Source organism: Octopus bimaculoides, chromosome 2 (genome assembly GCF_001194135.2).
Source record: "Octopus bimaculoides isolate UCB-OBI-ISO-001 chromosome 2, ASM119413v2, whole genome shotgun sequence".
NCBI classification, from domain to species: Eukaryota; Metazoa; Mollusca; class Cephalopoda; order Octopoda; family Octopodidae; genus Octopus; species Octopus bimaculoides.
Genome location: NC_068982.1, coordinates 73,836,139 through 73,852,015, shown reverse-complemented (window position 1 = coordinate 73,852,015; position 15,877 = coordinate 73,836,139). Strand labels below are relative to the sequence as shown.

General features: G+C 36.4%; 1 long non-coding RNA gene and 1 other non-coding gene across 3 annotated transcripts in view; one reads left to right on the top strand and one right to left on the bottom strand.

The window, feature by feature from the left end:
• The window catches only part of LOC106874249 (uncharacterized), a 50,868-nt gene extending 36,058 nt beyond the window's left edge, over window positions 1-14,810 (top strand). Inside the window, exon 3 of the transcript XR_008267141.1 lies at window positions 5,805-14,810. This is a non-coding gene — a transcript (uncharacterized LOC106874249). The remainder of the gene's footprint in view (window positions 1-5,804) is intronic.
• LOC128251474 (uncharacterized) overlaps window positions 4,079-15,877 on the bottom strand; it is a 56,832-nt gene continuing 45,033 nt past the window's right edge. The window contains exons 1-2 of one of the 2 annotated variants that reach the window (XR_008267144.1): window positions 4,760-4,978; window positions 4,079-4,431 (exon numbers count right to left, since the gene is read on the bottom strand). This is a non-coding gene — a long non-coding RNA (uncharacterized LOC128251474). Of the gene's footprint in view, window positions 4,432-4,759; window positions 4,979-15,877 lie in introns of those variants that run through there. The other variant, XR_008267142.1, reaches the window with a different exon arrangement.

Genomic DNA, 15,877 nt, shown 5'->3' with positions numbered 1-15,877 from the left:
TATTTATATATATATTTTCTTCCCAAGTATCAAACTAATACACTTGCTTGTTGTTCCCTCACCTGTCTTTGTCTTTTGCTTTCTGTAAATTTGGACTCTGTGTGTGTGTGTGTCCCACACCATGCCAGCATGAAGTAGTGACCATAAAATAATAATGATGAGTTTAACTTCTTTGATCTTCTGTTAAAACTGAAACATATCATAATAGAATGATCTTAGTTTTTTAAGAACTCACAAAAACTGCCATTTTCACTTGTTATTTCTTAACAGTCCTCTCTTATCCTGTCTGTTATTATGATGAATAGAAATGCTTTCCTTTCCTTTGTTTTTTTCTTTACACACTTCTGTGATTTGGTTACTGACATTGATGCAGAAGAATCATGGCAGAACTTAAGAACTTTTTACCACATCATGATAAATTAAATACACTTATCTTCATCATTGTCATTTTTAATGTTCACTTTTCCATGTTTGCATAGGACAGACAGAATTTGTTGAGGCCAGATGCTCTTCCTGTCATCAACTCTAACCTGTTTCCAAGTAAAGTAATGTCTCTTCTTGGCTAGACATGTTTTCATGGAAATGAAAACCACAGCTTGTATGATGGTGATGCTTTCTTACAGCTATTATTTAAAGTCAAAACAAGAACACACACACAAAGATACACACACGTACTTCTTTGATTTTCTGTCTACCAAATCCACTCACAAAACTTTGGTTGATCCAGTGCTATTGTAGAAGACACTTGGCCCAAGTGACATGCATTGAGACTGAACCTGGAACTATGTGGTTGGGGAATGAACTTCTTAATCACACAATCATGTCTGTTAACAAAAAGTGAAAACTAAGGATTTCATGTGTTCTTAAATATCTCCAATGTCTGTTCCTTGATATAACTGCAATATGTTGGTTCGTAGCAATGTAAAAGTATACTTTTAGTGATACAAATCTATGACTCGGTCACCAACTTTGTGTCATTTATATCACTTGTGTCTTGAACAATGATAAACACCACAATAATCACTTTTGCCTCCTTTGATAATCTTGAAGTCCATAATCATATTAAAGAGTCCTTTTCCAATTTGTCTGCTGGTGCCATGAGAAATGTTTCTACATCATAAGGAGAAAGAATATCATTCTCAAGAATCATACATTTTGTAATGTGCTTGTTTTTTTGTTTTTCTTTTCCTGCATCTAATATATTACATGCATACACTCTTCAGTTCTATTTTCTCTCTACCTCGCTGTTTATATATAAACAGGCATACACGTATTGTTCTTCTTTAGGGTTTTGCTCAAGGCAGTTGCATTTTTTTTTTCAGCATAATTCCATTTTTATATTACTGAATTCTTTTAAATATTTCTTATCTCATATATCACTAATTTCAATGTTTGGAAAATTAAATCATTTATATATATATATATATATATATATATACACACACACACACACACACACACACACATATATATATATGTATGTATGTATGATCGAAGAAAATGCCGTTTCCATCAGAATAAATCACCCGTCATTTCCACTATAAAAATTAATGAACCGAGGCAGTGCAGAGTTACCTACCCTGCATTGTACATGATGGCTTTTTTTTTTTTTTTTGCTCTCTTGTATTCGGGTCTCTTACATATAACTCGTATAGAGTGTTTCATTGCAATATTTGTAATTCTAAGTAAGCATATGTGACTTAAAAGTGAGTACATTTCACTTACATCGTTTTTTTTTTGTTTTGTAATGACACATTCGATAATATATCCGTTCACTGTGAGATCGAAATTTTCACTGTAGTTTGAACTATCTGTTAGTATATTCACTTCTTTTTCATTCCTTACAGGAATAATTCTCGACTTCTCGTGTATAAAATACACAGCAATAGCAGGACTTTCCTTGCCAAATATTTGTGCACGAGTAAGGTTTGCTGAAATCATAGATAGAGACAATTCAGTATTCGGCATTCCTATAGAGTCGGAAATTAATCTAGTATGCCGAAAGCAGTAATTTCTTCGGATCTCTGTTTTAAGCATAGTAAATTACAGAGTAGGGGTGAGAGTTTTATTTCTACCACCTCCCGTAATTATTTTTCCAGTTTTAACTTGTTGGATTTATGAGATACTGTGTTGTTAATCTTTGATTTTAGGTGTGCGTGTGTATTAGAGAATAAAACCAAAACAATCCTGGAAAATACAAAAATAGAGTTGGATATCTCAAGTATGCAAAACGAATATTTAAATCTTTAAAAATCACTTATTAAATGTCATTATTTGAAAATAATTCCAAATTCCGCCCCCTTTATTTTTCTTTTCTTTTTTTCTTGTTTAAGCTTTAAACATTATTACTTTTAGTACAGCAGATAATTCGTAACTATGTCCTGTAGGATCACCCAGTATTCTTAGAAAATTAGTTTTAGATACATTAATCATACTTGTCTCTCATAAAAATATAAATATAATTAAATAACAAATAGAAGGTAGTAATCACAACCATATGATGAGCTTTTTGATTTGTTAATGAAAATATAATTAATAATTAACCAGCCAAGTTCATATTGTTGTGATTAATAATAATGTTATGGTGGTTTCGTGTTTCTGTTTTTTATGAAATAAATCACTTTGAAATCTCTCCTCACTTTAAACTGGAAGTCGCGTCTGTGTACAACAGTTGTTCACCGACTGTATTTAAAGTCCAACCATGGCTGTCCCTCCACCGGATGATAAGTTTATATAATCTGTTCCCTATGTACGTTTGTGGTTGTTTGTTACTTTTGCATTGGATGTTCAAAGTGCAATTGGTTGCTGAAATACAACGGATCAGCCTTATGGCTAAGATCAATATCTTATCATCATCGTCATTATTACATATTGGTTTCAAATTATGGCACAAGGCCAGCAAGTTCGTGGGGAGGGTGACTACTCGATTACATCGACCTCAGTGCTCAACTAGTACTTATTTTATCGATCCCAAAAGGATGAAGTCAAAGTCGACGGTGAAATTTGAACTCAACGTAAAAACAGACGAAATGCCGCTATGTATTTTGCCGTGGTGCGCTAACGATTTTACCAACTATATATTAATGAGGGTTAATTTCACTCTTTAAGAAAAAAGCCATCTTGTTTTGTGTTATTTATCCACCTTATCTCCATTAAGTCGGAGGAGCTAGTCGTGTTTTCTAACATCCGCGTAACTTTAACTAACACGAGGAGCGAAGTCAACCTGTTATATATATATTTGGGTGTGTGTGTTTAAGTGAAGTTATTATATGTATGTATAGAAAGTGTGTCAATAGCCAGCTGGAGGAGATGTCTTCCTGGGGCTACAAGCTACAGTAGCATCAACCCTTAAAGGTTAACCACATTCAGGTGGCAAATACACTTCACGACGTCGTGCAGCTACTGTTTATACCTCACTCAGAGATTTATTATTGCTTGTTTCCACTTTTTCGAGATTGGTGACTTTTCGTCACTGGAAAAAGTATATATATATCTATATCATCATCATCATCATCATCGTTTAACGTCCGCTTTCCATGCTAGCATGGGTTGGACGATTTGACTGAGGACTGGTGAAACCGGATGGCTACACCAGGCTCCAATCTGATTTGGCAGAGTTTCTACAGCTGGATGCCCTTCCTAACGCCAGAGAGTGTAGTGGGTGCTTTTACGTGTCACCCGCACGAGGCCAGTCAGGCGGTACTGGCAACGGCCACGCTCAAATGGTGTATTTTATGTGCCACCCGCACAAGAGTCAGTCCAGGGGCACTGGTAACGATCTCGCTCGAAAGTCCATTACACATGCCACGGGCACAAGTGCCAGAAAGGAAACGCTGGGCACAGGTGCCATCCGGATTTCGCTTTCGCTTGCCCCAATAAGTCTTCGCAATATATATATATATTTGCATTGAGAACCACTTTCCATCGCCGACCGGTGGTTGTCACACACTGATGACGGGTCAATACCCAGAAACTCGGGTCCGTGTGTATCACGTCAGGCTGGAGATGGGAAAGATGACTTCCCTTTGCAAATATTATATATATATATAATTTAACATTAAATTGAAGGATCACTCAATTCTTTTCTTAAAATACGTTTATTACATTTTACCAAGGTTTACATTTTGATGACGAAACTTCAAAGTCATTGTTAGCATTTTTGTTGAATATTAAGCTTGCTTTCCAACCATGTGGTCTTAGGTTCAGTCCATTTGCACATCACCTTGGGAAAATGTTTTTCGTTACCTCTCTGAGTTGACGAAAGCCTTGTGAGTGAATTTAATGGATGGAAACTGAAAGGAGTCCATCTTTGTGTTGAGTTTGTCCCCACCACCGCTTGGTAAACCTGTGTTGGTTTGTTTACGTCCCAGTAATGTAGCGCTTCGGGGATCAATGTGTTCAAATAAACCCATCATTATGGTGCCCCAGTGACTGAAACAAGTAAAAGAAAAGAAAATTACACATATGTATGAAGGTGAGCGTTTGATTGCTTCCCTTCGATGCCTTCATGAATTACCTCTCTTGTATAATTTCTGATTGTCTAATTAAAATTGAAATTTAAAAACTATTCATTAAAGTAAAGAAGATCACTCAACCCACTTCAAAGATCTATTTTGTTGTTAAGATATCCAAATATCTAAATCTAAGCTTCATGTCTATTTTGTTTTCCCTGTAGGAATTCTCTTTGTATAGATATAAGGTGTGTGCGTACATTTGTAAATATGTATACGTGTTCATCCGTATGTATATTTATGCTTACAGATATTCTATGGCCAGAGGCCCTTCTTGTTTCCAACTTTCGCCTATTTTCAAGTAAGGTAATATTTCCCTATGGCCGGACATGTTTACAAGGAAGATAAGAAATGGACACTGCTTGTATGACAGTGATGCTCATCTACAAGCATCACATTATGTCAAGACAAGGAGATAGTTAACAAACATACACACAAACACATAATCTCCCTCTCATGCACACACACAGAGTGGTCTTCTTTCAGTTTCTGTTTATCAAATCAAATCACAAGATTTTGGTTGGCCCTGGGGCTAGAGTAGACACTTGCCCAAAGTGCCTCTCAGTGGGACTGAATTGCAAACTATGTGAATAGGAAGCAAACTTCTTTACTACAGGGCTATAAGGTATCCTCCCAATCCTTTCTGTCAAGGAGCATAGGCTCAAAATGTTAAAGACTTTTTTATTCTCTTTGAGCATTAAACAAATACACCTGCTTGTTGTTCCTTCACCTGTCTTCATCTTTTGTTTTCTGTAAATTTGAACTGTATATTTTGAAATGTCTTCAACCATGAAAGAAAAGTAGACCAGTCTTGGCATTGAAGAAATATATTATCTTTGTCATATTACCTCCATCATCATTACCTCTACTATCATTATTGTTCTCACCATCACATCATTGTTATTATCTCTGTGCAATAATCTAAATCTGTATCGATATTGATATTCTTTGAGAAGAATAAAGTAATAAAAACAAAATTCCAACTGTTGTTTAGAAACTAGGTGACAAAATCAGTTCACTGTGAAGGTACCACAATGTTGACATCAGCTTTATAAATGTTAAATCAGAAAACAATCAAAACAAATGCTTACATTATCTCATTTTTTACCAAGTGACTTGGTAACATGACTTGGCATTAATTAGTTTAGTGATTTGACGAGAACTTTTGTTTATTTTACATGACCGTAAACTGTGTCTAGATAACACAGTTTATCTAGACACTGAAGCTTTGTTTTCATATGTTTTGTTCCTGCCATGTTAGTTTGTTCTTAATTGTTTCAACTTCTGTTTCAGCTTGCAACGAAATGAATGCCACAGAGAACAAAGATGAGGACAACAATATCGGCTCAAACCTGTCAAACTGAATATGAAACTGAAATAACACAGGACAGGTTGGGGGCCCATTCAGCTCCCTCCAAATTAACTAAAGCATCAAGCTGTGTATAGTTTAATATAAAGCAACTGTGATGTACCGAACGGTCATATTTAATGTATAGCTTCTGTCTTGTAGCGATTAGTGTAATGGTCAATGTGTCTTAAATTTCAGTAATTATTTGTCTCTCTTAACTGAGATTTCTAGAATATTCATTGGTCATTATGAAGGATTCAAAATTTTTTTTGTAATGAGATAAAAAACCAAGGCTGTGTAGATTTTAGGACATTTATAAATAGAAGGTCTTACAGCTGCTTCCAGGATATCCTGGAAACAGCTGTAAGACCTATTTATAAATGTTCTAAAATCTACACAGCCTTGGTTTTTTATCTCATTACAAAAAACAATTTTTTATATACACATGCTGATATGTGACCTATGTTGGACCCCTTAATCGCATAATCACCGAACCTGGAACTTAACTATGGTCTATCCATAGCACTTATTCAGCATTACCTGACACCTTTGGGTCTCACTGTCACCATTACCTCTCATAACCTCCTATATATATATATATATATATATATATATATATATATATATGACAGGTTTACACACATATATATGTAGTTGTGTGTTTGTGTGTCTTTGTGTTGGTCCTCCACATCACTTGACTGCTGGTGTGTATTTTTTTACATTCCCATAACTTAGTAATTCAGCAAAAGAGATCAATAAGTACCAGATTTAAAAATGAATATTGGAGCTGATTTCATCAACTAAGCTCTTTGTGACACTACTCCAGCATGGCCACATTCCAATGACTGAAACAAGTAAAAGGTAAAAATATATTTTTTGCCAATACATGTTCAACCCGTTTGTTACTATACTTCTGCCAAAATACACTGTCTGATTCAATTAATTTTGAAAATAATGAAGAATTTTGTAAAATATTTTGCTGTTATTAATCTGGTATTTGGAACTTAAATTAACATGAAATTTTGAAAGAAGTTTTTCATTTAAATTACTTATAGAACCAGGAGGAGGTCTCCAGCGGGTTGATATTAAAACAGTTAAACTGAGGTTTAAAAGACTGAAATAGTTTGGTTGTCTAAAATCAACCCTCATGTATTAATTTTCTCACTCTACCCCCACCCCATTCCCAATCCAGATATTCAAATGAAGTTGCTTCATTAAGCCTTGTCCTGAGGAATTAAAATATCATATTTGCTCCTTGTTAGTTTTATTGATGCCTTCATCATTTATGTATAGAAAGTTTTTAAAAAATGATGAGGCATTGAAACAGGGGGGGAAAATGGAGTTTATTTACAAGTGTAGATACAACTGGGTGGTTAAGAAGCTCACTTTGCAATCATGTAGTTTCAGGTTCAGTTCTGATGCACAGCACCTTGGATAAGTGTTTACTTCAGCCCTGGATTGACCAATGCTTTGTGAATAAATTTGGTAGAGAGAAACTATATGGAAACCTGTTATATATGTGTTTGTGTTTGCCTTTCATCACTTGACAACCAGTGTTGGTTTGGCAAAAGAGACCAATAGAATAAATACCAAACTGTAAAAAAAAAAATAAATAAAAGAAAAATATGTAGTGGAGATTATTTGTTCAAATGAACCCTTCAAGACTACTCCAGCATGGCCACAGTCCAATGACTAAAACAAATGAAAGATAATAGACCCCCACCAAACATGAATAAGAAATAGTCACTTTGAATACATCACGATCATTGTTTTAACATCCACTTTCCCAAACGTGCATGTTTCAAATGAGTGTCTGTCTGGCTGTAGAAAATTCTGTCTCGGGGGAACCTTGTCTGACACAAACAAACATGGAATAGTAGATGTTACAACAACTAGTATGGTGATGATGATATTCAAATTTCAAAAAGACCATGCAAGCATGAAATTATAATGTAAAAAAATTTTTTTTTTTTTAAAGAAAAACAAAAGAACATGTAAAATTATTTTTTTAAATATCAGTTACAAATGATGAGAAATTTTATTAACCATGTTGAACTCTGCAAGATTTGAACTAAAAGTATAAAGCAGAAGAACAAATACCAACTCAAATACCCACAAGTCTACCAAAATTATTATTTAAAGGTTTGTACAAATGTGTTACATTTGGAATCAATGTCTTTGATACTGTGTCTCATCTAGTTTCCTTGGGTATCAAGGACTTTTCAAACTCTGCTTGCTGTTCCTCATAAAACAGATTTCTGTATTAATGCTGTTAGTTTTCATGCCAGCTGTTTGTGATGGACAACCAATGAATTTGATGTGTAGCTGTTTGTCATCATCGGCATTTAACGTCTGCTTTCCATGCTGGCATGGGTTGGACAGTTTGACTAAAAACTGGTAAGCTGGAGGGGCTGCACCAGGTTCCAATCTGATTTGGCAAGGTTTCTATGGCTGGATGCCCTTCCTAACACCAGCCACTCTGAGAGTGTAGTGAGTGTTTTTTACGTGCCACTGGCACCAGCCACAACTATAGTCTCACTTGGCTTGACAGGTTAACACTAGTACAGTATATCTCTAAGGGTCTGGTTACCTGTCACTGCCTTCATTGGTTAGTTTTCTTTATGACATCAGCATACAATTTGAATGAGCCAGTTTTTGATTATGAAAATTTTTCTAATTTGAAAAACTAGTCTGGGGTTTGAATTATGGAATATACCTGCTATAGAAAATTCTGCTTCTGGGCCGAACATGCAAGCTATCTTTATTTTCTGATCTTTTTATTTGATATGTCTATCAGAAGTTTTTTCTTTTTTGATGATCCTTGACAATGATATCTGGTCAGTTATCTTTGATCTCCCTCTCTATATTGGTATATCCGAAAATATGATTGCCTTGTTTCTGAGACATTTTCTAGTGTAAGTCTCTTCAATCTCTTTCATAGTGCCAGCTTAACTTCCAGTGTAAGTCCCAACTATGTCATGTCTGGGTTCTGTGGATGTATTCTTTCTTGGCTAAGGCTGAGCAACCACAGTTAATGATGTTAATTGTTTCTTCCCCATCTCTACATATCCTGTCTATATTTACTGTATTCTGCTTCATTGTGTGCTTTTGGTAGTTTCTGATTAGGGGCTTTGATCCTGTACTACAGTTAGACTCAGCTCTGATTCCCCATATTTTACAACACTGTAAAATATTTCTGGACAAGAATTAATGGATGGGATATATCATGCATATATACATAATAATGACTGATTGTCTTATAACATATTTAAGTCCAATCCTGTTAAAATGTTTGGTCAAAGGTGTCAGTACCTGAGAGAAAAGCTGTGGAGACGAGGAGAAATGATGGAAAATTCATCTAATGGATATAGTTTTTGTTTTAAAAATAATTCCCTCTTTTACCTATATCTGCCAAATTGTTTGGTATTTACCCATAACATCATGTGTCTTCTCATTACTTGTGCTACCTTACTCATGGTTGGTATTTCCAGGATCTATATTTAGGGAATACTGTCAAAAACTTCCTAGTTGTCAATGTATGCCATGATCAGACTTTTTTCCATCAGCAGTCCTCAATTATAGCTTCTACATTCCCTCTGCTCTTCTTGAAAGAAGATTTTTTTTTTCCCGTGTGTAAATTCACCTTCTGTAATATTACAGTTAAGGTTGTTTGAAAGCCAGTTAAAGGTCCATAGTTTTTAAGGTTTATTTTTTCTTTAATGTTGGGGGATTAAAATGGTTTTCCTCTCAGTCAGTTGTCTCTAACTCCATCAATAGCTCATTAACCATTCTCTGCTAGCACCTTAAGGGGTCTCTGTTAAATATTTTAACCAGAAGTTAGAAATCTTTAAGTCCTACTACTTTCCAATTTGTTTGTCTTTTACAAAACCTAGGTTACTACTTCTACTATGGCCAACCAAAATTGTTTATTCAGATGTTATGGTTGATGTATTAAGCAATCTTTTTCATGGCAATTCCTTTGTTATTAACCAACCTCCTTCCATTGTAGTTTGTGCAGCTTTGACTTGTATTCTTACAAACTTCTTGATAAAATCATTTTGGAATTGGAGTCAAGGTATTTGTTTTGCTCAGAAATATATTGTCATTTTCTGTACCAATGGATTCTTTATTAATTAAGGCAGCACATTCCAGAGTGACTTTAGATCTGTTGTTGCATTGAGAAGGGTTTGGGGATCTTTGACACTGACTTGGAGAGGATGTTCCTAAGTTGGATTCCAGCTTCAAGATCAGTTTCCTCCAGTTTTCCCCACTGTATATGTTTTGTTTTTCCTCATAGTCTTCTTGGGACACAGTGAAGGTGGTCCTTTCAAACCCATCATCCCCTGACAGTTAAATGGACCAGACTTGAACCTTTCATTGATTTTATACAATATTTTATTGATTTATTGTTGCAGATGAACTTTTTCAGTGTTTATTTGTCTGTTCTGGATCAAGCACCAGTAGAAGATTCCTTAAAGATCCTTGTCAGCTATAACTTTGTCAGATATGTCAGCAATGTTTTAGTCCTTCCTTGCCTATCATTTCAAATGGATTGATGTTGGCATCAACATTGGCCAAGCCTGTAGTAATCCCAAAAGATTGCCCCTTATCACAGAACAAGAATGGTTTTAGGATAGTGAAGGATAAAAGGAGTTGACTATGTCAACCTGATAAGGACTCAACTTTCAGCAAGACATTAATGTAGTAGCCCACCTTCTTTAGCCCCATTATGTCCAGTGGAGTGAACCCATGCCATCTGCTAGGAGGAGCATCCTGGCACTTGAAACTGGTCTCAGGTTGGAGACTTGTTTCCCAAGTTTTGCCAGTATATCTCTTTATTCCTTTATAATCTTGCTGAGATAGGCTCTGGTGGCAGGTGAAGTTCCCATCACCTATTCTGTTATGATGGGATGGAGGAATATCCTAGAACAAGTGGTCATTTTCAGTGAACACTGGACAGAAAGCAACCAATTCAGTGAGCCCCAATATAGAGATATCTGTTTGAAGCTGTGTGAAAGAGAGTCTTGGCCAAGAGTGAGGAAGTCTCTTAAGTTGTGTATATTGGAGTAGAGGGATCCCTAATCTTTGTTATTTGTGTGGTTTCTGTAGCAATGTATAGATGAAACACAATGAGCATGATGTCCCTAGTGAAAAGGCAGAGGTAGGAGTGGTTGGTCAACTGGGAAAGGATAGTGGCCTCATTTGCATTTGCTAACAGTTGATTAAGGAATTTAGTCAAAAATACTGCAACTAAACCAGCAAGCCCATCCCTTCTGCAGTTAAGTGGATTAACCTAGGATTTCATGTTTTTCTTACCTCCAAATTTTGTTAGTGTGTTGTTGTCGACGAATTCTCTTAGTGTATGTCAGTTTCTATTGAACCATACATTAAGAGAACATTCTAGGAAAATCTTTGTTGACTACAACTCCCTAGGACATGTTGGTGTAAGATTTTCTTGACTATCATCATCATTATTATTAAGGTGGTGAGCTGGCAAAATCATTACAACACCAGATAAAATGCTTAGTTAATACAGTTCTATATTTAAGAGATGAGGAATTATGTACATTATTTACATTCAATGGTTGTTTGTCCTTATCTTGTTTGTTGTTAACACAACGTTTCAGCTGATATACCCTCCAGCCTTCATCAGGTGTCTTGGGAAAATTTCGAACCTAGGTACCTTTCCTAAGGTATTTTTTTTATATTGTTATTGTTCAGGTCACTGCCTGGAATCGAACTCGGAATCTTGGGGTTAGTAGCCCGCACTCTTAACCACTACACCATATGCCAATGGGCATATGGCGTAGAACCCAGGTTCGAAATTTCCCCAAGAGGGTTTATCAGCCGAAACGTGTTAACAACAAAGAAGGTGAGGACATATCTGTTAAATGTAAATAATGTAAAATGCTCAGTGATGTTTCTCCCAACTGATTACATTTTGATTTCAAATCCTTGTCATGGTCAACTTTGCCTTTCATTCCACCCTTAGAAATGCTAGTCTTGTGTCTTAATCAGAAACCATTATTAATGAAAAAAATAAAAAGCAGCAAGCTGGTAAAATCATAATGGTGTTGGAATGATACGTTTTGTGGTATTTGTTCTGGTTGTTTACATTCTGAATTCAAATTGTGCCATGGTCACCTTTTATCCCTTAGCGGTGAATAAAATGTAGTGCTGGGGTTGTTCAAATCCTCAAACATCTTCCCCTCAAAATTGCAGACATTGTGGTAATATTTGAAACCATTATTACTATTGTGAATATTGACTGTTACTGCATGTAGACATGTTTTTCTATCTCTGACCTGGAGTTATTACTAAGCATTATCAAATAAAAATAGTTTTGAAGTACTTGCTAAAATGGATTTGTTAACTGGTGGATGTCTGGCCACACTTTGGATGGGAGAAGACATTAATATGGTTTGTCTTTACAGACTTTACATTTTGCTTTTATATTTAGATAAACATTATCACAAAATATCTACGAAACAAAAAAACAATTTGCTCCCCATAAAAAAAACACAGAAATAATACACTCTCATACAAAGACAGAAAGACAGGACATAAACAAATTATACTACAGAATGAATGTTTGGAACAGACAGAAAGAAATAATGAACATTTAATGGAAAAAGAAATTATTTTAAATGATAGTTATAACAACACTTGCACCAAGGCATATGTATTAATCAAGAAGAATAAGAGGTGCATTCAAAACTTTTATTTAATCACCTTCAAAATACTTTCCTTAGTAGTTCACACACTTCTCCTGGCAGTTCTGCCACAGCTGGTAACACCTCTGGAATGATATAGAGCTCTGCCGTTGCTTTTCTCATAATTTCCTTACATGACTCAAATCGCTTCCCTTTCAGTATGGTTTTCATTTTGGGGAAGAGCCACAAGTATTGTTGTACTTGACCTGGAAAGCTTGGATTATGTGGGCAGAATGAGCGGGTACATTGTCGTCGTGAAGTTGCCAATTCTTCGCCACCCACCTGTCAGGCCACGTTCAACACACAGCATTATGCAGACGACATATAACCTCCTGGTAGTGTTTCTTATTGATTGTCTAACCTTATGAGTCAAAGAAACAGGTCAACATTATCTTTACATTGCTGCAAACCTGTCATGCATATTTTGACCTTGGTGGGGACAGATGCTTCCATTGTGAGGACTGGAACTTGGTTTCTGGGTCATAGCCATAAACCCATGTCTCATCACCAGTGATGATGGTTTTCATGAAGTTGGATTGCAGTTTGCTGTGTAACATATCCTGAGCGATTTCCATGTGGAGTTTTTTCTGTTCCACCAGCACCTTGGAGACGAAGGAATGAATTTCGCCAGCACTTTCTGCATGCACGAATCGTCTGTTAAAATGAAGTACACTAATCCTGTGCTTATTCCCACTTCATGAGCAATTTCCTGGATTGTTACACGACAGTCTCCAAGACTATTCGCCGAACCTTCTCAATCGACTCCTTGTTTTGGCTTGTGGATGGCCTACCAGCGCGTTCATCGCTCTTCACTGCGGTGAGGCTGTGTTTGAAGTGGTTGCACCATTCCTTGAACTGAGTTTTGACCATTGCATCATCGCCAAAAACCTGCTGAATCTTCTGGATGGTTTGAGTTTGAGTATCACCAAAGTTTTGGCAATACTTGATGCAATATCTCTCTTCGGTGTGTTCAGTCATTATGTGGAAACAAAAATCCAGCAAGCACACACTACAGCCTACCGGCACGAAAAATTTTATGCATGCGCAGGAAGAGTGGTGTTACCTTCCACCCAAAGGATTTTGCCCACGCAGCATTTGTTTTGGCGGTAAAAAATACGATCGGATACTTTTTGAACGTACCTCATAGTAGTCCTAGAGAAGCTAGTTTTACCTTTTGTTACACGGATTTGTTTTAAATGTGACAAAATTTCTAGATATAAGACTCAACTTGTGCAAAACCAGACGGTGTCTTTGTTCCAGGATCTAATCCAAAAGAGAAAGGAATAGTCAATCTGTGCATTAAGAAGGTTGGCGAAGATTTCCATCCTCTCTCCAACAGCTGGAAGAAGTTCTCCATAATACATCAGTAGAAATTCTCTTTAGCATCATGAAGCTTATGGAATCGTTTGCTGCATCTACTGGAGTGAAGGCAGCCAAAACACAGGCTGGAATAGTTAAACACTGCCGCATACACTTGTGCCCCAGTATTTGGGACAAAGAAATACAAAGGTGACAGTTAAAGCCATTGACAATGTTGACCCACGACTTACTGTCATTGTCACTTTTGTGTCACAGTATGGACATGTGGTTAGGGTGGGGCCACAATAGATTTGCACGTCCTAATGACTTCTGAAAGCCACAAGGTTGTACTCAGTCGAAGATACCGCAACGAATAACTTGAGACTGATAATGTAGAGCATAAGGTCTAGTTGTTGTACATGTTGCAGTAAAAGCCACTTGAGAGTCCTTTGCCTTAAAGAGCTAGAAAGGCTCGAAAACCCGAACAATAAAACCCAGCAGGTTTCAGGTTCCTGAACACATTGGCATATTTCTAACCTGTTCTATCACAAAAATGTCAACAGGTACCTTTTGGGTGCACTAGAAGTCGTTAAGGAATAGTGGAAAGGAAGAGTTGTGTGGGTGCTCTATCTAAGCCCGGCCAGTGGCTTTACAAATGTGTATGGATGTGTAACCCTAAATGTTTTTCGTGTTCTTTCATACTTAAATTATATTGTTTTAGTTATTGTATTTATATGTATTTTATATCTTTCATGTTTTATTAATTTTTAAAATCCGTTTATTGTATAAAGTTCTCACTCTTTTTCCTGCGTTTGTGTAAATTTGTTAACTAACCCTACTTGTCTTGTAAATGCCATGTCCATTAGCATGCATTGCATTTTATTGTATCTCTTTGAGCCCTTGTGGCTAATAAAGAAAAGATTGTTATTATTATTCTCATTCCTTTCGTTGGTCATTTTGTACAATTGCTTGCCAAACCATTTACTGTGACCTAAAACAAAAGAAGATAAATGAGCTTATTATTAATGTGATTCGGGGTGACTAGCTTAGCACAATCATTAGCACACCGGACAAAATAGCGGCATTTCGTCTGTATTTACGTTCTAAGTTCAAATTTCGCCACTTCCATCCATTCAGGAGCCGATAAAATAAGTACCAGTTGAGTACTGAGTAGATGTAATTGACTACTTTGGGGCTTGTGCCTATAATAGAAAGGATTATGAAGGAGGTCAGCTGATAGAATCGTTAGCAAGTCAGACAAAATGCTTAGTGGCAATTTTTCCGGCTCTTTACGTTCTGAGTTCAAATTCCACCAAGGTTATTTTATTCAAAGTTTAGTCTTTGCTAAATTTACTCTAAGGCTTCCTGCTTCAAGGCTTGTTTCAACGTCTTGAATTTCTTCAAATTTATCACAGTGTCTGCTAGGTGTTCCAGGATATCGGCGTACGGGATCTCCCATGGGTAACCCGTCTTAAAGTCCTCTGAAATGGTCAGGAAGGCTATAATAAATAAAAGGGAAGTAAGAACCGAACCTTGCTGGACACTGCACGTCAAATTACCCCTAAACTCATTGCGAACTCTCCCCCTGCTGACTGCATCGCTATACATGGCTTACACCGTTCTCACAAGTATCCATCTAACTGTCGGGCCTTGTGCATAGAGTAGAAAGGCATTCATCTAATTTTCTTAGAGACTAACAGACTGCAGATTGTGGTACCTTATCACAAACCTCTAGATCACCAAATGCTAGTTATAGAAGCTTACCCTTAGATAAAGACTTCGCATGCAGTTGTCTCACTATGAAGAGATAGTCGGTAATACCCTGATCTGGCACAAATCCGAATTAAATCACCTCTAAATTGTCCTAAATTTAAGAGATAGTCGGTAATACCCTGATCTGGCACAAATCCGAATTAAATCACCTCTAAATTGTCCTAAATTTAAGAGATAGTCGGTAATACCCTGATCTGGCACAAATCCGAATTAAATCACATCTAAATCGTCCT